The 26301-nt window shown below is 49.3% G+C and overlaps 1 long non-coding RNA gene across 2 annotated transcripts in view; it reads right to left on the reverse strand.

The window, feature by feature from the left end:
* The window catches only part of LOC119977344, a 71083-nt gene extending 45041 nt beyond the window's left edge, over window positions 1-26042 (reverse strand). For both annotated transcript variants that reach the window (XR_005463179.1, XR_005463180.1), the window contains exons 1-2: window positions 25930-26042; window positions 2618-2740 (exon numbers count right to left, since the gene is read on the reverse strand). This is a non-coding gene — a long non-coding RNA (uncharacterized LOC119977344). The remainder of the gene's footprint in view (window positions 1-2617; window positions 2741-25929) is intronic.
* Window positions 26043-26301: the final 259 nt, after the last annotated feature.

The following is a 26301-nucleotide window of genomic DNA, read 5'->3' on the forward strand; positions in this document are numbered from 1 at the left end:
AATGCCCTTTAGAAAAGTTTCCACAGGGAAATAAAAAAAAAATCATGTTCAAACAGTTTTAAATAAACCTTTACATTAAATCATTCAAGGAAGTAGCAACCTAGGAAAAAAAAAGAGGTTGATTTAACAAAGGCAAAGACCGCCGCCCCCCCCCCCTCCCCCACCCCTCCCATAATCTTAAAGAAGTGAACCTATGTCGTGAAGAAAAGGAACAAAAAAAAATAGATTGAATCTGTTAAGGTCATTAACCCTTAAAAAATATGGGTGCCAATAATGTTGAGGCAAGGCTGCATTTCCAAGAGAAAGCATTATTTTCTTGGCTAGTGCAGTTAAATTTTCTGTACTTGAAACACTCAAATTAAAATCAATTGAGGAGCCAGGAACAATGCACAAAGCATTTCTCTGTCTCTTGAAGTCTGGAATAAAACTTAAATCAAAAATTGAAAGTAGTATAAAATTACATTTTTTAAAATCCCCATATATGAAGTGGTGGATAGCTTGCTGCATAGCACCTATTTACAAATATCAATCTTTTAAAGGACAGAAAACCTTTGGGGAGAAGGGTGGGGGGGGTGTTGCTGGTATTATGTTAAAAGAAAACATTGCAGCCGCAGGGGTAAAGCTCTGAATAAACAACGGGTTTCCAGTCATGGCATCTACAGTAATCGCAATCTTTAAAACCATAAACAGGCTGCCAGACACCATGGTGTTGATGGATCACACAGGCTGATTTAGCAAGTTCCAGCTTACGTGGAAAAATTTCACACAATTGATGCACTCACAGAGCAGAAGTTTCCATGAGGGATTTAGCAATGGAATTCTTATTTTTACCTATCAGTGAAGTTGTCCAGCAAGCTTAAAGGGCCACCTGCAATTATTTTGTAAGTTCCTTTAAGAGAGAGTTACGTTAGTAGCGAGAGCAGATTTTAGAAAAATAAACAAGAACAGAAAATCCTGGACAGCTCAGCAGGTCTGACAGCATCCGTGGAGAGAGAAGGGAGCTAACGTTTCAAGTCTGGATGACTCTTTGTCAAAGCTCAAAAAAATTTGGAAAAATAAATATGTTCCCAGCCAATTTTCATGTTAATTCCTTCACACTGAACATACTTCTAATGCTGAGCTTTGTGATGGCGCTTATGGCCAAATATACATGCAGGACAACTCATGTCATTCAGTCTATGGCACTGAAAACACAACGTGGACACATGAATTTTTTGATGACTGAATCAATTTGTAACTCTTACCTTACATGGAGCAAATTATTACTCTGGAATATCTGTCATTTCTTTTTTTTAAAATTTAGAGTACCCAATTATTTTTTTCCAATTAAGGGGCAATTTAGCGTGGCCAATCTACCTACCCTGCACATCTTTGGGTTGTGGGGGCGAAACCCATGCAAACACGGGGAGAATGTGCAAACTCCACACGGGCAGTGACCCGAAGCCGGGATCGAACCTGCCGTGAGGCAGCAGAGCTAACCACTGCGCCACCGTGTTGCCCTAGAATGTCTATAATTTCTACAGACCTTTCCATAAGTTCGCTCATCTTCTCATCTGCCTCGCGAAAACAAACCCAAATATTCATTTCAAGAATGCAGAGCACCGGCACATGTACTTTAGCAGCAGGATAATGCACCGGCACCAAATTTCCTCGGGGGTAGCACCAAGCTGCCAGTTTAGCTCCAGCGGGAGTGAATCAGAATCCACCAGTAAACAGTCGAGGCCTGGTCAACCTGGGACCCGCCCACTCAAGGATTTTTCTGATTGGACTCGTAATGTGCAGCATCTCCAGCCACTCCTTACAAGGCCAATGATAACAGGAGCAGTAGAGACTGGAGTAGGTACTCCTTACAATGGGAATTCCTGCTTCCCTGGCTCAGTCAGATTGCGGCATATTACCGATGGCCGGCACTCCCAGTGGAATGAAGCATATTGGCCTCCAGTTAGGTAGGTGGGTCTCACCAGATGAAGATTCATAGAATTTACAGTGCAGAAGGAGGCCATTCAGCCCATCGAGTCTGCACTGGCCCTTGGAATGAGCACCCTACTTAAGCTCCACACCTCCAGCCTGTCCCGTTTATCCCCGTAACCCAGTAACACCACCTAACCTTTTTGGACACTAAGGGTAATTTAGCATGGCCAATCCACCTAACCCACACACCTTTGGACTGTGGGAGGAAACCGGAGCACCCAGAGGAAACCCATGCACACATGGGGGGAATGTGAAGACTCCACGTAGACAATGACCCAAGCCGGGAATCGAACCTGGACACTGGAGCTGTGAAGCAACTGTACTAGCCACTATGTTACCGTGCTGCACTTTTCAGGCAAATAGGAGCAGAATAAACCTCTGAACAATCCATAAGTTTTTATCAAAATAAAAGGATTACCCCCTCCCCTGCCTATGAGGAACTACGGGGAATGGGGGAGGAGGGAGGGGTGCCCTGGTCACTGCCTTCTGATAAGCACGTATTTTGTCATTTTGGGCATTACAAATCGTCATACACAAATCTCAATGTCACATTTACAGATGGTTGGTTCATAACCATATTCATAAAAAAAGCAACATATTATCACAGCTATACCATTAGTAACTTACAAACTCACAATTTACATACCATGCCAGCATTTGCTATCTGTATGCCTCATCACTCCTGTCCCAAAATGGATAAATACTGACAGTACTAAATGGCAAAATGCCATTATTCGGAGCAGTCAGTCCAACTGGAATGAGGGAGGTCCTGAATAAAAAACAACAAATGTTAAAACAGTTATTTAACCAAACCTCTTCATTGACACGAGGCACCAAGGTATTTGGGAATGAAAGAACTATGCAAATTAGTGTAATCTTTTCACTGGTTTTTGTTCTTCACTTAAAAAAAAGCACCCTCACGAGCACTCTGCTTTCTGTTTATTTGATATGCTGCGAAGGATCACTTTATTTCCAAGAAATTTTTGAACAAAGTGTTTTGCTCAGAACATTATGCTTTTTATCTCCAAGCATGAAAGAAATATTATCAGGGAAAAAAATATTTAAAGCTGTGTATAAAATCAAAGCTAATGCTGAGGGGGAAACAATAGGCATAATCTGGCTAATGTAGTTCTGGCAAAATAAATGTGAATTTATTTAATGTACCTGTGACCTTTGCTTTCCCCATTTGATTTGTAACCGGCAGTAATGGCTTGGCTTCACAACAACCAGCTTTGCGGCTGAATAAAATTCACTTTTACCCACACCTGCCTGACTTCTGTATTTAATAGTGTTGGAAGAGGGCAGCACGGTGGCACAGTGGGTTAGCACTGCTGCCTCACGGCGCCAAGGTCCCAGGTTCGATCCCGGCTCTGGGTCACTGTCCGTGTGGAGTTTGCACATTCTCCCCGTGCTTGCGTGGACCCCACGACCCAAAAGATGTGCAGGGTGGGTGGATTGGCCACGCTAAATTGCCTCTTAATTGGAAAAAAATGAATTGGGTACTGTAAATTTATTTAAATAAATAGTGTTGGAAGAGGGAGTTTCTATTGCCATAAGAGGCCCGATCATGTTATAAATTATTAGACTGCTGCAATAAAATATTTGAATACTTCTACAGTCTAACGCGCATGCGCGGTTGCTGTCCTCCCCGTGGGCGCCCCGCAAGAAATGTCGGAGTGATCTTGCGGGGCGGCGGAGGAAAGGAGTGCATCTTTCAGAGAGGCCGGCCTGCCGATCGCGGTCCAGACCCCTTTTGAGCGCCCCCCCCGGTGCTCGATCCCGCCACACGCTGCCCCCGCAGCGTTCCCACGCTGTTCATGCCGGCAGCGACCAGGTGTGGTTGGCGCCGGCGTGAACACGTCTTATTGGGCAGGCCACTCGGCCCATCCGGGCCGGAGAATCGCCGCTCGCCCGTTACAAATGGCGAGCGGCGATTTCACAAGCGGCCTGCCGTAAATCTTGGCGCGCCGGTTTCGGGGGGGTGGGAGAATCGCGTGCGGGTGCTGGGACGGCGCAGGACTCGCCCGGTGCACCCGTGATTCTCCCACCCGGCGTGGGAGGGGGGAGAATTGCGCCCGTGGTGTTTATGACAGCAAGAGAATTCCTTCTATTCGAGCTGGAGAGGGTTATACACATAGAATGAAAGACTATATTCAGAGAAACGCATGCTGATGGTATGTGTCAAATAGGCCAGGTAGTACAGTGGTGCAGTGGTTAGCACTGCTGCCTCACGCCGCCGAGGTCCCAGGTTCGATCCTGGCTCTGGGTCACTATCCCTGTGGAGTTTGCACATTCTCTCCGTGTTTGTGTGGGTTTCGCCCCCACAACTCAAAGATGTGCAGGGTAGGTGGATTGGCCACGCTAAATTGCCCCTTAATTGGAAAAAAATGAATTGGGTACTCTAAATATATAGGGAATAAAAATGTGTCAAATAGGGCCATATGTAATACATAGCTCGCTTTCAGTGCAGCCTGGTAGTTATGTCATGGTTAAGAACTGGACTCGGAAGGGGTTGGAGCCACAGTGAACGGAGCCCTTCCAAGTTCTCCTTACCACCCCCACTGCAGTTAAAGTGGAGGGGCGGGCAGCACGGTGGCCTAGTGGTTAGCACAACTGCCTCACGGCGCTGAGGTCCCAGGTTCGATCCCGGCTCTGGGTCACTGTCCGTGTGGAGTTTGCACATTCTCCCCGTGTCTGCGTGGGTTTCACCCCCACAACCCAAAAATGTGCAGAGTAGGTGGATTGGCCACGCTAAATTGCCCCTTAATTGGAAAAAATGATTGGGTAATCTAAATTTATAAAAAAAAAGAGGAAAAAAAAAGTGGAGGGGCGGAGTGCTTGCGTCCATGTCCACCACTGCACAATGGTCGGTCACTAACCTGCCTCTTTTCCCCAGCGCTGTTTTACAGGTGTGGAGCATGACGGATTGTGCTGTCTTCGGCTTTGCCTCACTTGGAACACCGTCTGTACCGGTAATCCCGACCAAACTACGTGGACATTTCACTTATGCAGAGGTGACGTTCTCCGATGCCCCCATGTACGAGGGCACAGTATCGACTCATGGAAGGTTATCAAGTTAAAGGACAATGAAGAGCTCATGAAACACTTATATCAGTCCCGGCGTTGGGACGGGACCATTGGATGGACATTGCCTTATTTTAGAGTAAATGTACTTTTGCTTTTGGATGTGATAAGACTCGTGTCATAAAGGTAAAATCAGACCATGCGGAGGGGGTAGGAAAAGGTTGTAGGGGAGAGAGAGGAGGAATAGCAAGAGGACAGAACGAGTAAGAAGGGAGGCACGACCAGAACGCAGGTTATCAGGAGGTTATACTTACTTCACTTAGGACCCAGAATGAAGGGAACCTGGGCAGCATGAATCTCTTCTACCAAATCTACCACTGCATGTATAGCCAGGAGCCGGTTGTCTGCTACCCAAACCCCTCATTGGTGTCTAGGTTATTTTCCATCTTACCGCTTTGGGGAACTCCCCAAACGGTGACTCATTGTCAGAGTTCCGAGCCACCGCCCGAGCAAGTTACTCTTCCTTACGATCCGGGTTCGGCCCCACCAGCTATTTGCCTTCCCCTCCCTCGGGATAATTCCCACTCACAGTATGATAGTCTACAACGGTGGAGGGCGTATGTACCTAGCCCCTTCACTCCCAATAGAGATTCCCAGTCGTGCGAGAATTGTTTCAGCAGTGAGGGGTACGGCTGTTTGCTGGTAGAGATGAAACTGAATATATCATGTCTGTTCTCCACTTGTACTGATCCAAAGTGTTGCATAACCCTGACATCAGGTCAATGCGCCTGTTACAATGCCACTTGTGTCCCGCTGACGCCATGCATCCAGCTCCTTTGTGGCTGGGCGAATGTCTCTCATATCACTGTTGGAATTAGGGCTTTCCGCATTGCTAGGAGGCCTGAATGGACGTTCCGAAGCTGGATGAACTGGGACTCTAGTCCCTATTACGGTCCCTTGCCCCTCTGCGTGGATACTGCACCACCAGTTGGCACGCTGGGCAGGTTCAGTTATTTGTGGCCTTACCATCCTGGGCAACGAAACCTTGGGGGCCCTCGGGGCAATAACCAAGGAATTATCTCAACTCAGGTTGTTTGCCATGCAGAACCGGTATGCTCTTGACTATCTCGCCTGCATCTTTGTGGGCCTGGCCATCCTTAAATGCATGATGGGTAAAATATAGGGTGCGCTGGAACGGATATTAGCCCCTAGAGTCTTGGCTGTTAGGGTCCACGAGGGTGCAGCGGACGATGGGGTGCTGCAACAGGATTTAGAAATGCAGCAACGAGTTTTCTTAGCTGCGGGGCCATAGCTACAGCTTGGACCCGATGGGTTATCATGAAATGATAAAAGGAGGGAATGAGGAAGTGAACAAACGAATATGATGGACAGTAGGACCCTGAGGGTAATGAGTTCACAGCCAGAGACAAAGGGATGAGCACAGATCGGCTAGGAAGGGGGAGGGGAGCTTTGCCTCGTGGAGAGAATAGTGAAAAGGGTGCTGGGTAACAAGAGGCCAGGATTGGGAAAATGCGAAGTGAGCCAATCAGGATATATGGCCAGGTCAGAAGGTGTATACAATGGCCTATGGGAAGCTTGTATGCAAATCTTGATGTGATTCAATCAATATGTGCTGTGATTTCTTTGTCTTAGCTCTCACTAACTTTTGGGAACTTTAGAAGACAGCTGTGTGTGTTCTAATGTCCCACGAGTGAGTCAGCCTTGCAAGCTGGTGGAAATAAAACAATAATTGATGCCTGCTCATCCATCTCAGATTTTATTGAGTCCAGACTGGCCACAAAGAACCAGGAATTAACAAGGTAAGTGTGTTACCTTTCAGATAACATAGGTTAGACTGTGCCATATACAGAACAACAGATGGACTCAAATGCATTCATTAGCCTAAGGCATTAAGAGTCATGTGTAGTTTCCTAGCGCTGAAGGTATGAGTAAAGTGTTATGTTTTTATCGCAGACAGGTGGCTTTCCAGTTGGCAGTTGGCATTCCCAACTCTGAGTCAGTATGTTGTGGGTTCAAGTCCCATTTAGAGACTTGAGCGTAAAGCAGGTTGACATTCGGGCACACAGCACTCTCTGGAACACTGGCTTTTAGATGACAAGTTAAACTGAGGCCCATCTTTTCTCGCAGGAGGCTGTAAAAGATTCCATTGCACTGTTTTGAGGAAGAGCAAGAGAGTTATCCCTGGTGTCTTGGTCAATACTTATCTCACAAACAACACCACAAAAACAGATTATCTGGTCATTATTACATTGCTGCTGGCTGGAGGTTGCTGTGTGTATGTTCATTGCTGCATTTTCTACATTTCAACAGTAACTACTCTGGCAAAGGAAAATAGCTCTTCATGGGTTGTGGAGTATTTTGGAACACCTTGAGGTCGTGAAAAGAATGATATAAATGCCGTTCATTCCTACTATCCTGACATTATTTATTAAATTCACTTTCTCACCTAGCCTGGCAGGTTTTGGGTGACATGTACCATACTACCATGTGCACGGTAGCACATTGGTAGCATTATTGCTTCACAGCTCCAGGGTCCCAGGTTCGATTCCCGTCTTGGGTTACTGTCTATGCAGAGTCTGCACATTCTCCCCGTGTCTATGTGGGTTTCCTCCGGGTGCTCCGGTTTCCTCCCACAAGTCCCGAAAGACGTGCTGTTAGGTGAATTAGACAGTCTGAATTCTCCCTCTGTGAACCCGAACAGGCGCCGGAATGTTGCGACGAGGGTCTTGAACAGTAACTTCATTGCAGTGTCAATGTAAGCCTACTTGTGACAATAAAGATTATTATTATTGTGTGAGCAATGTAGGGTATGTATGGGCTGGACTGTTATGACCCAGATGAAACACAGGCTGGAATGTGCTACAAGGTAATAACACAGGCTTTGGATCATCTCCAAATAGAAAGGCTAACTCAAAAATGCAATGGTCAAACAGACCTATATGAAGAAGGAATTTATAGGACGTGATCGTCCAGAAAAATTTCCAAGCGTGGTAGCGAGTGGGAATTGTTGCGAGTTTCCCGGCACTCGTCCCGAATGCCGGCTCACCAGCTGATTCGCCAGAAACTTACTCGCCCGGCCTCCCGCTAACAAGGTCGAGCAGCACTTAAGCTGCACTTGCTCAGCCAAGCCCATCCAGCTCACAACAAAGACGCCGAGGAGACCAGCACCAAGATGTGACGATGCTGGCTTGGGAAGGCTCCTGGACGCGGTGGAGGCCGGGAGAGATGTCCCGTTCCACCAAGGATCCCGGAGGGTGAACCACAAGGCAGCAAATGCTGCCGGTACTAGGCGGAGGCAGCAGTCAGCTCAGGCAGTGTGACCAGAGGACTGGCCTCGAGTTTCGGAAGAAGGTCAACGACCTACACCAGGCAACATGAGAGTGAGTGGAACCAACATTCATCCTCCCCACCCACCAAGGGAGCTTTCCCCCCAGGTGGCCCCCAACCTCCTCCCTCTGATAACCTGCAAACCAGCAGTTATATATATGATTCAACCAAAACAATGACTATTGGCCTTTGGGGCGAGTTTGGCTGGGTGATTTGTGCCGGCTTTTCTGATGAGAGCCAGACCGGTATTCACTCACACTTAATCTTTTTTTGGAGCTTGGGGTAAATCCAATACTTTCAGATTTCTCACCAGTAAATTCCGCACTGGTAAACCCAACACCTCGAATAATTCTTTGTAGTGGGGGGACTAAGCTGCCCAGCAAGACCAGCCCCCAGATATCAGGGCGCCGTTTAGAAAGGGTGCCCCGATGTCAAAGTGAGGTTGAGGGTCCCCACAGCCCCCACCCAAGGACAACGCAACACCCCGCAGACAGGGGCCACACCACTAACCTTTGACCCTCGAGGGCAACCTCATCCCCATCATTAAATGTTAGCATGAGGGTGCCTCTGCTTCATGCCGTCCATCCTTGTGGGCACTGGGGCATCACCCCCTCCCCTCCGCCAAGTGAGCATATGTGCTATGGGGTTGCCGAGGCGCTCCATATTTGGTTCCCCCCTCCCCCTTTTCAGGACCACCCTCCCTGCTCTTCACCCACCCAATGTTCCTGGCCCCCCCATACCCCCCTTCACGTCCTCACCTTTCATACTATCCTTCCTCCCCCTCTTGTGGGCATGCCTCTTGGCAATGCCCAACTGGTAGCTGCCACTGCACTCTGGCACCCGGGAACTGCCCCAACATTCTGGCATGTCAATACGGCACCCCAGGAGCCTGGCACAGGCCAACCTGACACCTGGAAGCTGCCCCAGTACCCTGGCAGTGTTCGAGCAGTGCCCTCTCCCCGACCACCCAGGAGTTCCAATGGCCTCTGAGCACCATCCCCCCCCCCCCCCCCCCCCCCCCCCCCCCCCCCCCCCACCCCCATCCCGGCATTGACATTGGGCCAGTTTGTGGAGACCAGTACTAATCCATTCCCGATTGTGGCCTGACCGGTGCGGCTGGAGCCAGGAAAATGCGGCCTCAAACAGTGCACGCATATTTAGATGAACCGAATGATTCATTTAAATATGATCACCTGGATCATGCCCAACAAAAGCGTGATCCAGGTCGCACTAGGTGTAGCTAGTCAGGGTGACTTGCCATTGAGTTGGTGCCTGGAGACAAGCCCATTTTGGGCCTCTCCCGCAATACACCCAGCACAACGGGATTGGCGGGCAGTAGAAAAATCTCGCCCAGGGTGTCTATAAAGGCCTTGTACAAGTTCAAACTTCAATAACCTAGCTGTACATACAATAAGAACTTTATCATCCAATTGTTAACTGAATTGCTATACAGTTTTACCTAAAATGAGCAGTGAAGTTTCATTTCACTGTTGTTACAGATTCAGTTCTGCTGTCCATAACACACAGTTCACCTTTTTAACCTCTGCCACAGAAGGTGGATGGCTCATTAGGCTCATTAAAATACCTGGACCCTGCTTTCATCCTGCTTTCGCCCGGCTGAACCTGCGAGACCTCAACTGGTCTCACAAACGTGGACCAGGCGTGACAGCACCCAGGTACCTTGGCACGACCAGCCTGGCACTCCGGCAGTGCCACCCGGGAACCCTGTCAGTGACACCTTGGGTGCCAGGCTGGCAGTGTCAAGGTGCCTGGGTGCAGGTTAGCACTGCCTGGGGATGGCCCTGGGGAGTGGGCTTGCACATTAGAGGAGGGGCTCCAGGGACCGATAGAAGGTTTGGGGGGGGGGGGGGGGGGGGTGAAGCGGGATGGGGGGGTCTCCAGAAAACAGGGTGGGGGGCGGAAATCGACTAAAGTGTGGCCTCAGTGGGGAGAAACCCTTGAGGCTCAAAAAACCGGCAAAGTGAGGGTAATGGCGGGATAAATGTCAGCCCTACAGCCATCGAGAAACACCCGGCTAAACGTGTCCGAAACCGGACTTAATTTCATGTCTGCTGAATTGGGCTCACAGTGTGCCGAAGGTCTGCGCTATTGAGTGTCCTCCTCATTTGTCTTTCAATGTCGCCATCTTCAATCAGGAAAACATTAACACAGCACTGACTGCACCAATATTTTATTAAAAAATGATGAATTATGCTCTCATGTGTCATTTACAGTTTTCAGCTGTCATGTATATATCCAAAGTTACCAAAGTTGAAAGTTACACAAGGACATTGTAAACACCCTGTGCAGTATAACGAGAGCAAAGGAAAATTCAGCTATCCATTGCATTTAGGTCTGGTAAAAAATATATTACTACATGCGACAAAGGCTTTACTTTGATCCTGTCCTCGTGCATGGTATCCATAAAAAACAACCTTGAGACTCAGAACGAGTTGTGGTTAGTCCTCTTTTGCACAGGTCAAAGGGCATTAGGTAGCACAGTGGTTAGAACTGTTGCTTTATAGCGCCAGGGTCCCAGGTCCGATTCCAAGCTTGGGTCACTGTCTGTGCGGAGTCTGAACGTTCTCCCCGTGTCTGTGTGGGTTTCCTCTGGATGCTCCGCTTTCCTCCCACAAGTCCCGAAAGATGAGCTGTTAGGTAATTTGGACATTCTGAATTCTCCCTCGGCGTGCCCGAACAGGCGCCGGAGTGTGGCGACTAGGGGCTTTTCACAGTAACTTTATTGCAGAGTTAATGTAAGCCTACTTGTGACACTAATAAAGATTATTATTAGGCATAACAGTTTGAGTCATGCCGGTGCTGGTTAAAATACCAACTGCTCTATAATGCTTGTTTAAATTGGCCCACAAAACTATTTAACAAAAGAACCGCCGACTTATTCATAATAATAACATAATAATAATAGCTTATTGTCACAAGTAGGTTTCAATGAAGTTACTGTGAACAGCCACGAGTTGCCACTTGTGGCCGGCGCCTGTTTGGGGAGGCTGGTACGGGAATCTCTTACCTTATTAGAAATACAATAGGAGATAAATATATAAACTGTAGTGGTGATAGCCATGTTGGATAAATATCTGCACAAAGCACTCTCCACCTGTTCCATTTTGTGGCTGGCTGATCGTAATTCAGTCACTCAATCACCAGGAATACAAGTGAATTCTCTCCTCTGTATAATATTTCCCTTTTTCCTAAAATGCTAAGCAACTTCAGCATATATTGTTCCTCTAATTTACCTTCTCCACACTGGAAGACACTGAATCTTGCTGGGATGTGATTTTGTGAACAGTCTATGGTCTTTGGTATGCCGTGCAAACCTTTCCCGTGTAAGGCTGGAAGCAAGTACTTTTGTTTTTTCTGTTTATTGTTCGAGGTTTAGTTGGACAGCAGTGAGGAAATGGAGAACCTCCCACCACCTACATATCTGCTTCACTGCAGCACGGGGTGACACAGTGGTTAGCACTGGTGCCTCACAGCATCAGGGACCCGGGTCACGATTCCGGCTTTGAGTGACCGTCTGTGTGGAGTTTGCACATTCATCCCGTGTCTGCGTGGGTTTCCTCCGGGTGCTCCGGTTACCTCCCACAGTCCAAAGATGTGCAGGTTAGATGGATTGGCCATGCTACAATTGTCCTTAGTGTCCAAGGATGTGTAGGTTAGGTGGGGTTGTGGGGATGGGGTGGGAGAGTAGGCCTGGGTACTCCTCCAGAGGATTGGTGCAGACTCAATGGCCCGAATGGCCTCTTTCAGCACTGTAGGGATTCTAAAAAAACCTTAATTTTTAATGTTTATTTTCGCTGATGTTTGTATTATTTGTTGTGCCTGAATTCCCCCACACTCACCATTTCAGACAGAATGCAGTGGGCCCAATTTTAAGCCTTGTAAGTGAATTTATTTTGAGCCAGTTAAAATTGGGCCCAGCAGGTCTCTTACTGGGACATTTCCTCGTGAAGGCGGAGCTTTTGATGAAGGCCAGGCACACTCGAGATACAGTTCATTCAGACACCGTTGATTTTACACCAGATTATACAGAGACACTGGGCGCAATTCTCCGCTCCCCACGCCGGGTTGGAGAATCACGGGAGGGCCGGGCGACTCACGCCACACCTCCCTGGCGCCCCCCGCGATTCTCCCACCCCCCCACTCGGAAGAATCGGCGCTCGCCGTTTTTCACGGCGACCGGCAATTCTCCGGCCCGGATGGGCAAAGCGGCCTGCCGTTCACGACGGCGGCAACCACACCTGGTCGCTGCCGTCGTGAATATGGGCGCCAAAGGCCCGTTTGAAGTTTGTGGGGGGCGGAGAGGGGAGTGAGCATCACGGCCGTGCTCGGGAGGGGACTGGCCCCGCGATCGGTGCCCACCGATCGTCGGGCCGGCGTCTCAAAGGGACCCACTCTTTCCCCTCCACCACCACGCAAGATCAAGCCGCCACGTCTTGCGGGGCAGCGGAGGGGAAGACGGCAACCGCGCATGCGCGGGTTTGAGCCGTCAGCCGTCATGACGTCAGCCGCGCAAGCGTGGGTTGGAGCCGGCCAACCTGAGCATGCGCGGCTGACGTCATTAGGCGTGCCGGCCGCATCATTCTCGGCGCGCCGGGCCTTGACGCCAGCGACAAGACCCGGTGGCCGAGATTTACGGCACGGCTCTCCTAGCCTCCGGGGGGGGGGGGGAATAGGGGCCAGGAGTGGCCTCCGACGCCGTCGCGAACCTCTCTGGGTTTCACAACGGCGTCGGGCCTTGCGGAGAATTCTGCCCACTGTTCGCTGGATCTGAGCAAGGAACAATACTTCACGAAGGAAACCTGAGCTACAGCCCTTTAAAGAAGGGAACCTGTCTTCCGCTGCCTGGTCTGCATGTGAATCTAGTCCCACATACTTGGCTGTTAATCGCCTCCCTGTACCAGCCCCCCTGAACAGGCGCTGGAATGTGGCGACTAGGGGCTTTTCACAGTAACTTCATTTGAAGCCTACTTGTGACAATAAGCGATGTTCGGTCATTCAAAGGTAGCCCAGCAAGTAAAACAGTTGAATGATGAGAATCATTTTGTACCACCACACAAAGTGGTTCACTGCCTTCTTATCATACCTATTGATGGGAAAGAGGTGTAGACTCATCAGTGTTTCCCACATCCTGAGAATCTATTTTTAACTGAACCACCACCAGCTGCAGCTGGTCACTTGTGCTATGTGCTCCACGCAGTGCAGTTCTATTTATTGCTCGCCCATCATGGAACTGTCCATGTTTTCTGATGCTACATTACTCAGGGTCTGGCACTATCTCAAATAGGTCTATTCGTCGAAAGACAGGCATTCTGATGAGTATACCCTTTTCTTTTTTCAGACTTCTATTAAAACTGGATACTCACATGTGCCGAGCCACAGACAGTGTCGGGATACTCTCATCCTCGTCGCCAGATGTCATGATACGCTTTCAGGGATTTCATTAGTGAACAACAAAGCATTTATTTACACAGGTCTACAACTGCAGCAGCCTGCCTGCTGCTGGTCCTGGAATGTCTTTGCCTAAGAGAACTCCTCCCCCTAGGATGATTCCCCACTCTGGGTCCCAATTGATCACCCAGGCCAGCTGACCCTTGCTCTGCTGTGTTGCCCTTAAAGGGACAATTGCTGCATACAGATAAAGACAAGGCATTGCTGCAGTTAACAAAGTACAAAATCTTAAAATAACATCTGGCACCAGAAAGTAGTGCTGCAGCTTTAAGAGTAAACAAAAAAGTAGTTTCCCGGAAAGGATTACTACAGGGTCTTAAAGTGGTAATACACTTAAAGCGGCAATCACAAGAAGAAACAATTAGCTATGGACAGGAAAATTAGATGGTGGTAAACTCTTAAAAAAGGTCTCACTATGCAACAAAGACCTCAGAGGAGGGAATAGAAGATCCCCAAAAGAGAGCAAAAGAAGACTTCAGGTAAGAGGCAATGAAGGACCTCACAATGAAGGAATCAAAATTCACCAAATGACAGACAACAAATGGCCCTCAGAGGGAGGGCACCAAGTGACCAAACGAAGGGCAACAAGAGAAATGCAGATTAGAAACAAGTCAACACTTTGTCGAAGACAGACCTGGCCAACAGTGATGCCAAAAGTGTTTGGCTGAAATTAAGACAAGTAGGAATGAATGTTCCATTTGTGAAATGTATTCATCCAGTAAGAACATGACACGATGGATTCCCCTTGGAAAAATCACAGAAATTAAAGATCTCAAAAGAAACAAGGAATTATTGAACGTACAGAGGAATCTAGCGAAGATGTTTAAACAACAAGATAGCGGGCGCCATCGTAGCGCAGTGGTTAGCACTGCTGCTTCACGGCACCAAGGACCCGGGTTCGATCCCAGCCCAGGTCTCTGTCTGTGTGGAGTTTGCACATTCGCCCTGTGTCTGCGTGGGTCTCACCCCCGCATCCCAAAGCTGTGCAGGGTTGGTGGATTGGCCACGCTAAATTGCCCCTAAATTGCAAAATAAATAACCTGGATACTCTAAATTTATATAAAGAAAACAAGATGACATGAAAAACTTGGAGCAAAAGGAAGCTGCAAAAATTTACAAAATAAATTTTTGAGAACTGCAAGATAGAGAACCCACATTATGTACATAATATGCCCCATTATCAGAATGTGGAACTTTGGTAGTGGATCAAATCGGATCCCCAGAATAATTGAGCGTAATTCTCCAGCAAGATTTCTAAGTGTGGTAGCGAGCAGAAATTGCTGTGACCTTTCCGCCGTTCGGCCCAACGAGGCCGGCAATGCAATTCAACATTAATTTGTCCACTTAACGATGCTTCACGCCTCAAATGCTGGCTCGACAGCTGATTCGCCGGGAACATGCTCGCCAGTCCCTGCTAACAAGGTTGAGCAGCACTTAAGATGCACTTGCCCGGCCAACCCCAGCCAATGGCGCCGAGGAGACCAGCCCCAAGATTCGGGGTTGCTGATCTGGGGAGGCTCCTGGGCGTGGTGGAGGCCGGGAGGAATGTCCTATTCCCCTGAGGGTTCCAGAGGGTGCACAACAGGGCAGCCAGTATGGCCTGGGACGAGGGGGCGGCAGCAGTCAGCTCGGGCAGTGTGACCAGGAAGACTGGCCCCCAGTGCCGGAAAATGGTCAACAACCTACACCAGGCACCATGAGTGAGTTGACACCAACGCAACCCTTCCCCGCCAAAAGGGACCATCCACGACCCCCAACCTTCCCTCCACGCCCCTTCAGCCCTCCCCCCACCCACCCCTTCAACCCTCCCTCCACCTCAACCCTCCCTTCACACCCTCCCCACTAGCAACAGTGAACCACGCATGTGGCTAACAGTGCCATTTCTGTGCCTCCTCAGGAAAATATATATGTCTATATATGTTTCTGGAACCCACCTCTTCATTCATCTGAGGAAGGAGCAGTGCTCTGAAAGCTAATGATTTGAAACAACACTGTTGGACTTTAACCTGGTGTTGTAAGACTTCTTACTGTCCTCAGGAAAATCTCTACCATAATCGGCGGGAGAGGGCCCAGACTGGAGGTGGGGTGTTGGACTTGAGAATCCTCAACTCTTTTGAGGAGCGGGCCCTGGAGGTGACTGGGGTGGCCGAGGACAGGTCGGTCACCCACACGAAGGCTGGCAGACACCGCAGAGGTGAGGAACCACTGGGCTACAACTGAAGGACCTGCCAAATATGAGTAGTGATTGCCTTACTGACTGACCCATCCCTCCCACCTACCACATGTCCATTCTCCTGCAGGTCCTCCAGCCAATGGCACCGGCCCATCCCGCGATGCACCCTATCCTGACTCCAAGGAGACCACCTCGGAGGAGAGCTCTGAGGATGCAACCATTATAGTTGCGTCACAGTTGTCATCCCCACCCTCTACCAGCGCAGATACACACACCTCTATGGGAAATGTTAGTGGACAGGCTTCCGGGCACAATCTGGTGAGCACCACACTGCTGATGATGCACATCTGGTGGAGGCAGGAACCTCCAGGTGAGACAGCAGTCAGAGGGTTGCTGGATCCCAGGACCCAGCTGGGTCCCATCCTGATGCTGAGCCTGTGGAACGGGCTTATCCGGAGCTGTTGGAGACGATAGGGAGGGGCCGGGACATTCCGAGGGAGATGTCAGCGTCACTCCAGCAGATCCATAGCCGATTGGAGGAGTCCAGAGACTATGGGGCAGGAGAATGAGTGGCACTGAGGCCAGCACTGCTGGGGTGACAAGCGCAGTGGAGCCTGGTGCACAACGTCAGCACCATTAGTAAAGGTGTCCAAACTGTCGCTCAGTCGGTGACGGCTATGGCTGAGGGTCTCAATGGAATGACTGCCTTGCTGGGAGATGTCAACCAGTACCAGGCTGATCTTGATGAAGTTCTGCGAGACATGTCGCACTCTCAGATGGGCATTGCCAAAGCGCTGCAGAGCATGGCCCGATCACTTGGGGATGTGTCCCAGTCACTGAGGAGCATCACCGAGGGCGTTGGCATCGACACACTGGTGCGGACATTGGGGAGGCTGCAGGGCTGGCAGAGCCAGATGATGCAGGGGCAGCCAGGGCTCGAACCAGCTGCCCCTCCATCGTAAGGTGGACCCCAGGGCCCTATGGGCACCGACTGGGAGGAGGACACAGAGTGCCAACCTGGACCCATCTCATGTGGCAGCGACGATGGCCACCAGCTCCCCCGAGTCCCACCCCTCTGATAATGCCGTGTCTCGGGGTCAGTATACAGGATAGGACTGCATGGCTATGCATGTGCCACCGGCAAGTGAGGTGGGGTCCTCCGCCCTGAGCCCCCAGAGACCACCAGGGGCATCAAAGGCCACGGAACGATGTAAACAGCTGACTGCCTCCACCTCAGAAATGCATCCTGTGTAATCACCCAGACATATCTTGGAGGGCCAGGCACATCGAGGGTCATTGTGGGCACCGGGGGAGGGGAACGGAGTGGGGGCGGCACTATCGGGAGAGTGGTGACCTGTATAGAACATTAAACACTCTTGTGCACAACCAGTAGGAAGCCTCTGTCACTTTCTTCTGCAATGCATTACCGCGTGCAGGTGATGGGTGTGAGCGAGCACTCGGCAGACAGGCAGGGGTCAGACAATGACATAGATTGAGAAGCACCAGCACTCAGCTCTCTGTGGGTTATCATCAACCCGCCCCGCTGCCCTCGACAGTGACCCTCTGATGGTGCCAACATAGTCCCAGCACCCTGGAGTGATGTGACACATACCCTGGGAGGGTGGGAAATGGGTGTGCTGGGTGGGTAAGGTTGCGATGACAGACCAGGCCACGTCCTAGGTGAAGCGGGTGAGTATGAGGGCTTCCTTGGCCCTCCGAGCTTGCTGGAACCTCACCGCTGCCGCCTGTCCCATAACTTCCGGTTGAGCTTAAGATTTCTCCCCAGCCTCGTACTCCATGCCCTACTGGTCCGACACCTCCTCATCATTCTCAACCTCCTCGTTCCCTTCCTCTTCCTCTGCCTCCTCGATGGTGGCCACATGTTCCTCGTCACCAACCTCCAGCTCATCGCCCTGCTGCTGGCCATGATGTGGGGGTCACAGCAGACCACAACAAAGCGAGCAACCCTCAAACACAGCCTAGGTGGCTGCTTGGGCTTCACTGTATTGGGTCTCCGCTTCGGTCTCCAGCCTCCGTACCGGTGTCATTAGCCAAGTCCTCAGCGGTACCCCTTATCCCCCAAGAGCCAGCCACCCATCCTGTGGCATTCGTCAAAGATGGCAGGGATGACCGACTGCCCCAGGATGTATCTGTCGGGCACACTCCCTGGGAAGCGGGCACACACGTGCATGATCTTTATCTGGTGGTCACACAGGAGCTGTATGTTGAGAGAGTGGCACCCCTTTCTGTTAACGTAAGGCACACCCAGATGACCGGGTGAGCGCAGGGCCACAGGCATGGCTTCTATTACCCCCTGGACCTGGGGCATCCCGGCAATGGCGGAGAAGCCTGTGGCCGGGCATCTTGCTGAGCCTGGTCATTGTAATTAGTGAAATTACAGTCAGATGTTCTGGCCTCATGGAGTCTTCCTGCCCACCAGCGTGATGTCACGTGGGTACCAATTACTACTGCTTTTTAAAAACAGGGACCGGGCGCCGTGAATTGGAGAGGAAGGAAAGAGACGAGTACCCTTTTCCACTTAGTGCCAGGGTGCACCAGAACTAAATAACCTCTGGCCAGATGCAATGGGGGGGTTGGGGGCTCAGGCTGGACTGGAGAGGGCCAGATCAGGGGTTTCCCCTGGGATGGGTGTCGCGGTGGGTCTGTGAAGCCTTGAAACTTGCTTTCTTTCATGTGTAACACCCATTAACAGCGCACAGTACAGCTACAGGCTTTCTGTCCTAAAATCCTCTCACTGCTTGTCTCTTGGGGAAGCATTCTACACTGCTTGAAGTTTCAATAGGCTCTGTGGTTTCACTGTTGCAATATGCCTGCGTTTATCCCTTTGTACTTGCTTGTTTATATTCTATTCATGCCCCATTAACTTTTACGAACCTTTGTGGTTTAGCCACCTGCTGTCTGCTTCATAGTAAGAAGTCTTACACCAGGTTAAAGTCCAACAGGTTAGTTTCAAATCACTAGCTTTCGGAGCTTCATGGGACTAAAAGAGATTCTTTGTTTACACTGCAATTCACACCCCATTAACTCTCAAGTGCTTCCTCCATTGCATACTTGGGGCTTGGCTGAAATCAGTTTTTTCAGTGGTTTTTATTCATTCTCTGTTATGACAAAACTCTGTGACTTGCTTGAGAGGTTTTCTTTTCCATCCAAACAGTTGGCTTCACTCAGACCATTTGAGTGCAAAGGTTCTTGAATGGTGACCTTCTCACAGCCACTGTTGAATTTTCCGGCTGAGCACTGGAGAGTTGAGCAGAATCGCCCAGATTTTAGCCTCCAATGGCCTGGGAGAATAGGGACTCCTGATTGAAGTGGAAGGTTATAGGCTGTAGGTTATAATCCTAAGGAGCTGGCCACATGTAACCCAGAGAGAGAAGGTGGGACGGTAATGTCTGGGTCCGGAGGCGGGGGATGGAGTGCAGCTGGGGAGGGGTGGGGTGGGGGAGGGATGCAATGTGGTTCACACCATTGGGCTCTAGGTTATACATCATGAAGTGGCTGTCAGGTGTATTAAGCGTAAAGGCAGGACAGCAATAAGGTTGCGGAATGTCCAATCCTGAGCGTGCACGGTGCCTATTAGCATTTCCCTTCACTGCCTCTGTGATTTATTCTGCCTTCTCACATTCCTGTGAGTCAATTGAGTATCATCATTTATCCTTCACCGCTCTCAGCTACCCTTATTCTCCAGGTCAGAGGTAGAGGTTGTATCCTTAAGTGTCAAGGGCTAAAGGTTGGGTGCCGGGCAACGGGAGGGAAAGGCAAACGCCTCACAGCAATGATCACCCGCCTGCACTGGGGGATCCCGGAGCCCTGAAGGTTCACATCAGCGTCCTTGTGCCACAACACATGTTAGACACCAGTGCTGCTGATGTGAAGTGAGGGAACAGTAAGACGGGAGCATGTTGGTGACTATGAAGCGGCAGTGACCATGGCCGTTGAAGAGAAGATGATTTATGGGCAGCAGCTAATAAAGGTGGCGCTGGCCATCAGAGATGTTGTAAGGTTGTCAGTTTCTAAGATCATGAGGGCAACAGGTGTTGGGAGGGATGGAGGGTCGTGGGATAGAGGACCTAGTTTAGTCTCCCTCTCATTCCTTCTCCCATCCTCCCATTCCTCCGAGATTATTGAGCTGTATCAAGATGGAGTCATTGGAGCTGGAGATCATCCTGATTAGTGCTCTGGAGGCAGATAGACATCACCGACACCAACAAGGCCTATCCAGGCTGGAGCCTGTGCCAGAATAACAGGGGGCTGCTAGTCAGGCTCAAGTTCCAGCCGCCTTCAGGCCAAGAAGGGGGGCAGATGATAGCAGAGAAAGAGACCCCAGGTGCACAGGACCCACTTGTCCTTTAATGAGATGTCGGACACCATGTGCCGCTGAAGACTCTGGTTGATGAAGGAGATGGTGTGGCACCTCTGTCACATCCCTGCGAACCTGGGCAACTCGTGGAGGAGGACACACGCTTCCGGAGATTGTGAAGCTCACAGCAGCCCTGAACCTTTACAGTAGCACAAGTGGATAGCACTGTGGCTTCACAGCCAGGTTTCCAGGTTCGATTCCCCGCTGGGTCACTGTCTGTGTGGAGTCTGCACGTTCTCTCCGTGTCTGCGAGGGTTTCCTCCGGGTGCTCCGGTTTCCTCCCACAGTCCAAAGACTTGCAGGTTAGGTGGATTGGGCATGCCAAATTGCCCTTAGTGTCCAAAAGGGTTAGGGGGGGTTATTGGGTTACGAGGGTAGGGTGGAAGTGAGGGCTTAAATGGGTCAGTGCAGACTCGATGGGCTGAATGGCCTCCTTCTGCACTGTATGTTCTATGTTCTATGTCACTACTGGGTCATTTCAGGACCCAAGCGGGGACTTGCATGGCATTTGTCAATCCTCAGCCCATATGTGCATCCGAATGCGATGGACGCCCTGTATACCTGGGCCTTTGATTACATCCACCTTGACCTGTATCAGGCCCACCAACATGCCCGGGCTGCAAGGTTCACCACCATTGCGGGATGCCTCAGGTCCAGGGGGCTATCCACGGCATGCTTGTCACTTTAAAAGCACCGTGGCATCAGGGAGTGCTCTTCATCAACCGAAAGGGGTTCCACTCCCTGAATGTCCAACTCATATGTGACCAACACCTCAACAACAAAAAACCGGAGCACCCAGAGGAAATCATGGAGACACAACTAGAAAGTGTAAACTCCACACACACACAATCACCCGAGGCTGGAATTGAACCTGGGTCCCTGGCGCTGTGAAGCAGCAGTGCTATCCACTGTGTCACCGATCTGTCCCACTGTGGTGAATCATTATAGTGCTACATTATCTACACTCTGACTAACGATATCTGACTTCACCCATGCCCACTCTGTGCTCCTAAAATCTCTTAATCATATGAGGCCTCCTTCTATGTCTACGTGTTACCCTAGGATGCACATCAGCGGTGGTGGCGGCCTATAGCCTCCCATGCCCTGTAGCCTGAGATGCCCATGACAGTCATCCTCTGGAGGGCCTGGACCTGGAGGGATCCTGCCAACCTTCGGGCGTCACTGGTGTTGCTGCGTCCCTCTGTCCTGCGTGCCACCCCTGGGATGGGTCGGTGTCAGGTGTCAGGGTCCTTCTTGTTTATTCTCTGTCTATTCTCGTGTTTCCCCCTTTTGTTTATTTTTGCTGTTACATTTTTGATCCATGGATGATTTACGGACATGTGTCTTTAAGGCAACCTGCCATCAAGCAGAAGGAAGCAGTGGCCTGTGTCTTTAATTCAGACAGAAGGCAAAGAGTGGCATGGATTTGGAATTGGATTTGTTTATTGTCACGTGTACCGAGGCACAGTGAAAAGTATTTTTCTGCAAGCAGCTCAACAGATCATTTAGTACATGGAAGAAAAGGGAATTAAACAAAATTCAAGAAAATACAAGAAAATACATGAGAATACATAATAGGGCAACACAAGATATACAATGTAACTACATAAGCATTGGCATCGGTTGAAGCATACAGGGTGTAGTGTTAATGAGGTCAGTCAATAAGAGGATCATTTAGGAGTCTGGTGACAGTGGGGAAGAAGCTGTTTTTGAGTCTGTTCGTGCGTGTTCTCAGACTTCTGTATCTCCTGCCCGATGGAAGAAGTTGGAAAAGTGAATAAGCCGGGTGGGAGGGATCCTTGATTATGCTGCCTGCTTTCCCCCGGCAGCGGGAGGTGTAGATGGAATCAATGGATGGGAGGCAGGTTCGTGTGATGGACTGGGCGGTATTCACGACTCTCTGAAGTTCCTTGCGGTCCTGGGCCGAGCAGTTGCCATACCAGGCTGTGATGCAGCCAGATAGGATGCTTTCTATAGTGCATCTATAAAAGTTGGTAAGGGTTAATGTGGACATGCCGAATTTCCTTAGTTCCCTGAGGAAGTATAGGCGCTGTTGTTCTTTCTTGGTGATAGCGTCGACGTGAGTGGACCAGGACAGATTTTTGGTGATGTGCACCCCTAGGAATTTGAATCTGCTAACCATCTCCACCTCAGCCCCGTTGATGCTGACAGGGGTGTGTACAGTACTTTGCTTCCTGAAGTCGATGACCAGCTCTTTAGTTTTGCTGGCATTGAGGGAGAAATTGTTGTCGTTACACCACTCCACTAGGTTCTCTATCTCCCTCCTGTATTCGGACTCGTCGTTATTCGAGATCCGGCCCACTATGGTCGTATCATCAGCAAACTTGTAGATGGAGTTGGAACCAGGTTTTGCCACGCAGTCGTGTGTGTACAGGGAGTAGAGTAGGGGGCTAAGTACGCGGTATTGAGGACTATTGTGGAGGAGGTGTTGGTGTTCATTCTTACTGATTGTGGTCTGTTGGTCAGAAAGTCAAGATGAGTCAGTGATTAGCATTGCTGCCTCACGCCACCAATTACCCGGGTTCGATCCCAGTGTACCTCACTGTACTTGTGAATTTTGCATATTCTCCCCCTGCCCTCGTGGGTCTCATACCCACAACGCAAAAGATATGCAAGGTAGGTGGATTGGCCATGCTAAATTGCCCCTTAATTATAAAAAACACATTTCAGACAAAAGGCTGTGCTGTTTTGGACTGGTGATTGCCGACTGGCCGGCATCCGGGATGACTCAGTTTCTTTGATTTTGCTGATGGCTAATGACCTGGCCCAAATGGTTGTGCTCTGCCCAGTTACAGGTGGTGATTGGATATTATCGCATTGGAATGTTTTTCAGAGCCACGAGCTCAATTTGCCTTTCACTCTTGATTTTGGCAATGATCCAGCTAAATCCTCTCCAGAAAACTGTTGCTATGCCTCTTTCGAAAAGGGTCCAGCTTATTCCCTCTCCAATGAGCCTGTGGTTGTTGGATTCTTGATAACAGGGCCTGAAGGCAGGCCAGAAACTGAACACGAAGTCTGATGAAACAGGGACTCTGTCTCTCCAGGAAAATTGTGAGAACAGGCTGAAAAACCAGGACTGTGATTTACAAGCTTACTGTGGAGAAAGCCTACAAGCAACCATCATCTGAAGCAGACTTTTTTTTCTTTCTTTACATTTCATTCCCCTTTTCAACCCCTCTGTGTTTGTCTGTCTTATGTGTGTGCAGAGGGTGGGGAGGCAAGTTAAAGTAGGAGTTAGATACTTATTAATATTTAACCAACTGTATCTGCTGGTTATTTCACCATTATTCATGGTATAAATAAACAGTTGTGTTTCAACGTGCAAACCTAGTGACTGTAATTATTGAGCAGACACGGGCAATACGGGAATTTTTCTAAGAATTATTGGTTACTTCACTTGTATAGTGACTTCAGGGCATGTGGGGCTGGAATTGACTATGCACTTGCCCAGGGTGGCGTAATGCAGGAAGTAGGAATCCAGAAGGGCTGCAGACTGCCCTTTTTGGAAGACCTTAGGATGGGCTTCCTCCTCCATGGGATGAAGGATCAGCTGGATTAAGCTCCGGAAGCCTTTGCAACACCTGGCACTGCCAGTCTATTGGCTTGCCATTGTCTGCACCATGGTGTTGAAGCCCTCAGCAATGGTCCACTGTGTCTGGACCAAGCTCTGGAGGTTCTCTGCAAAGGTCCTTAGAGACTGAATCATGCCTTGGACTCCACGAGGCGTGGCTCAGACGTCCTGCCCCAGGGGCTTTCCACTGCAGACACCACCCTTCCATTGTTGGCCTGGGTGCCACGCAACGCTGGCAACATCTCCTGTAACTGAAGGTTTTGGGTCTCCTCCAATCTGCCTTGCAGTTGCAGGAATATCACTGACCACTCCGACTGGATTTCCTGACTCTAAATGGAGATTTAAATGCGCAAATTTAGTTCAAGGCCAGCAAACCCCGTTCAGAGGCTCACCTGCTATTCTCCCGACAAAGCGGGAATTGCACCGGCCACAACGCAGCTGACGAATCGCCCCAATATGTTATGAGAATATCATCCATTCTGCCATCAATGCATTCTGCCATCAATGCATTTTAAAATTAACTAATTTATGATGCGAAAACATTTATGATAAAAAGACCAAGGATTCAAATTGAAACTCAATCAAACTGTTGAATTACATTGTGCTGTGCTGAAACACCGAGGGGGAAGAATATTTGAAGCAACATTGTCGATTTAAACATTTCACTGAGATACTAATGTTCTCAGCAATGTATCACTGTGGAGGGTTACTGCTAGCAGTGCTTCTCAAAGTGTGGTACGCGTACCGGTGCCGGTACGCGAGCCATCGTCTGCCGGTACTTGGAGTGTTTCCAGAAAAGAAAGAGACAGTAATCCTGGATTGGCTTGTTTCGCTCACCGGTCCCTGGCACATTAAAAAAAAACTGCCGGTCCGCCACATTAGATAGTTTGAGATGCATTGACTGCTAGTAACATTGCTGTTCATTGACACAAGTGTTGGGATTGACATTATTCCTACATTTCCGCAGGAACTCTCGGTACAATGACATCACTGAGAGCAACCTGTATTTATGTGTCAAGAGCTCATTTGAATTGGGTTCATAATTAGGACAGATATTAACTGTTATTTTAATGAGCCCAAGTTTTGAGGACAATATATCAAGTACGGCTGCCAGTTTGACAGAAGTGATACCATCCTGTCCAGCTAATACCGTAGGTTGAAACAGTAATGGTGTCCCCCTGGTGGAAAATAAAAGTATTTTGAGTTGAGTATCTTCACAACACCATGCAGTGTGAGAATGCTTATTGTACACCATGCACAAAGCCTCTGTAACATGAAGGGTTTATTCAGCATGTTAAAACCATATTCTTGCAACAAACCTCTGAACATTTCAAATTTAAAAGAACCTGAATATTTCCAGTTTCCCTTATCTTGCCGATTTTGTTAATTGCTCATTTAATATTGTAATAAAACATCAAGCTGCACCTGACAAAAAGGAAATTGCATACCCTGATACCAGCAGGCACTTGCATCACCTAAGCAGTGTATTCAATGTACATATTCCCAAGCAAAGTATGCTTTGTTTTGTTTCCATGGAATCTCTGCTTACATTCTTTTTAGGTCAGTTTAAAAAAAAGGGAGGAGGAAAAGCACTTACCACCATATTGAGAGCTCCTTCGCTCAATTTCCTCATGTGTGGCAGAATTACTCTATTAACCTCTCGCAGTTCCCCAGCACATGAAGTGGTCTTAGAAAGGGCATTCCCAATATTGGCGAGTTCCCCCAAATCCATCTTAAAAGATGAGGAAGAACAGCTGAGCTCGACTGCTAATACGGCAGAGTTTAAAGTTATATTGGATTGGACTATGGGCAGTGGAAACCAAGGGAATAAACCATACAGTATTTATCCTAAATAAAAAGTCACATCCAACCTTTATGGAAGGTGAGCCTGGTTAATTCAAATCTCGGAGCCCAGCTTTTCCTGTTATCATTATTTTAATATTGTCAACAATCAGTTTAAAATGAATAGGTTACCTCTGGTAATAAACTTCTTCCAAAAGAAAATCCAGGACTGGGAATCGGGCGAATGTCCACTGCAAGACTTAGAGCCACATGATCGATTTATGAATTTGGATCAAGCTTGTGACACATCATTTGGCTTTGTCCCTCGATTAGGGAAGGGGAAATAAAGTAACAGAGTTCCTGGGCGGGGTCCTCCATCCTGCCCCACCCGTTTTCCGATGCGGCGCGCCCCAGCCGGCTGCAGGGCACTCCGTCCCGGCAGCCGGACAATGGCGTCGGGAAATCCGCGGGCATGGGTGCGCTGCTGGCAAAAACAGAGGGTCCCGCTGTCAAAGAATCCAGCCCCCTATTCTTGGCTATTATCCAGCGTCTTACTGGCATGCA

Source organism: Scyliorhinus canicula, chromosome 1, assembly GCF_902713615.1.
Source record: "Scyliorhinus canicula chromosome 1, sScyCan1.1, whole genome shotgun sequence".
Classification (NCBI taxonomy): domain Eukaryota; kingdom Metazoa; phylum Chordata; class Chondrichthyes; order Carcharhiniformes; family Scyliorhinidae; genus Scyliorhinus; species Scyliorhinus canicula.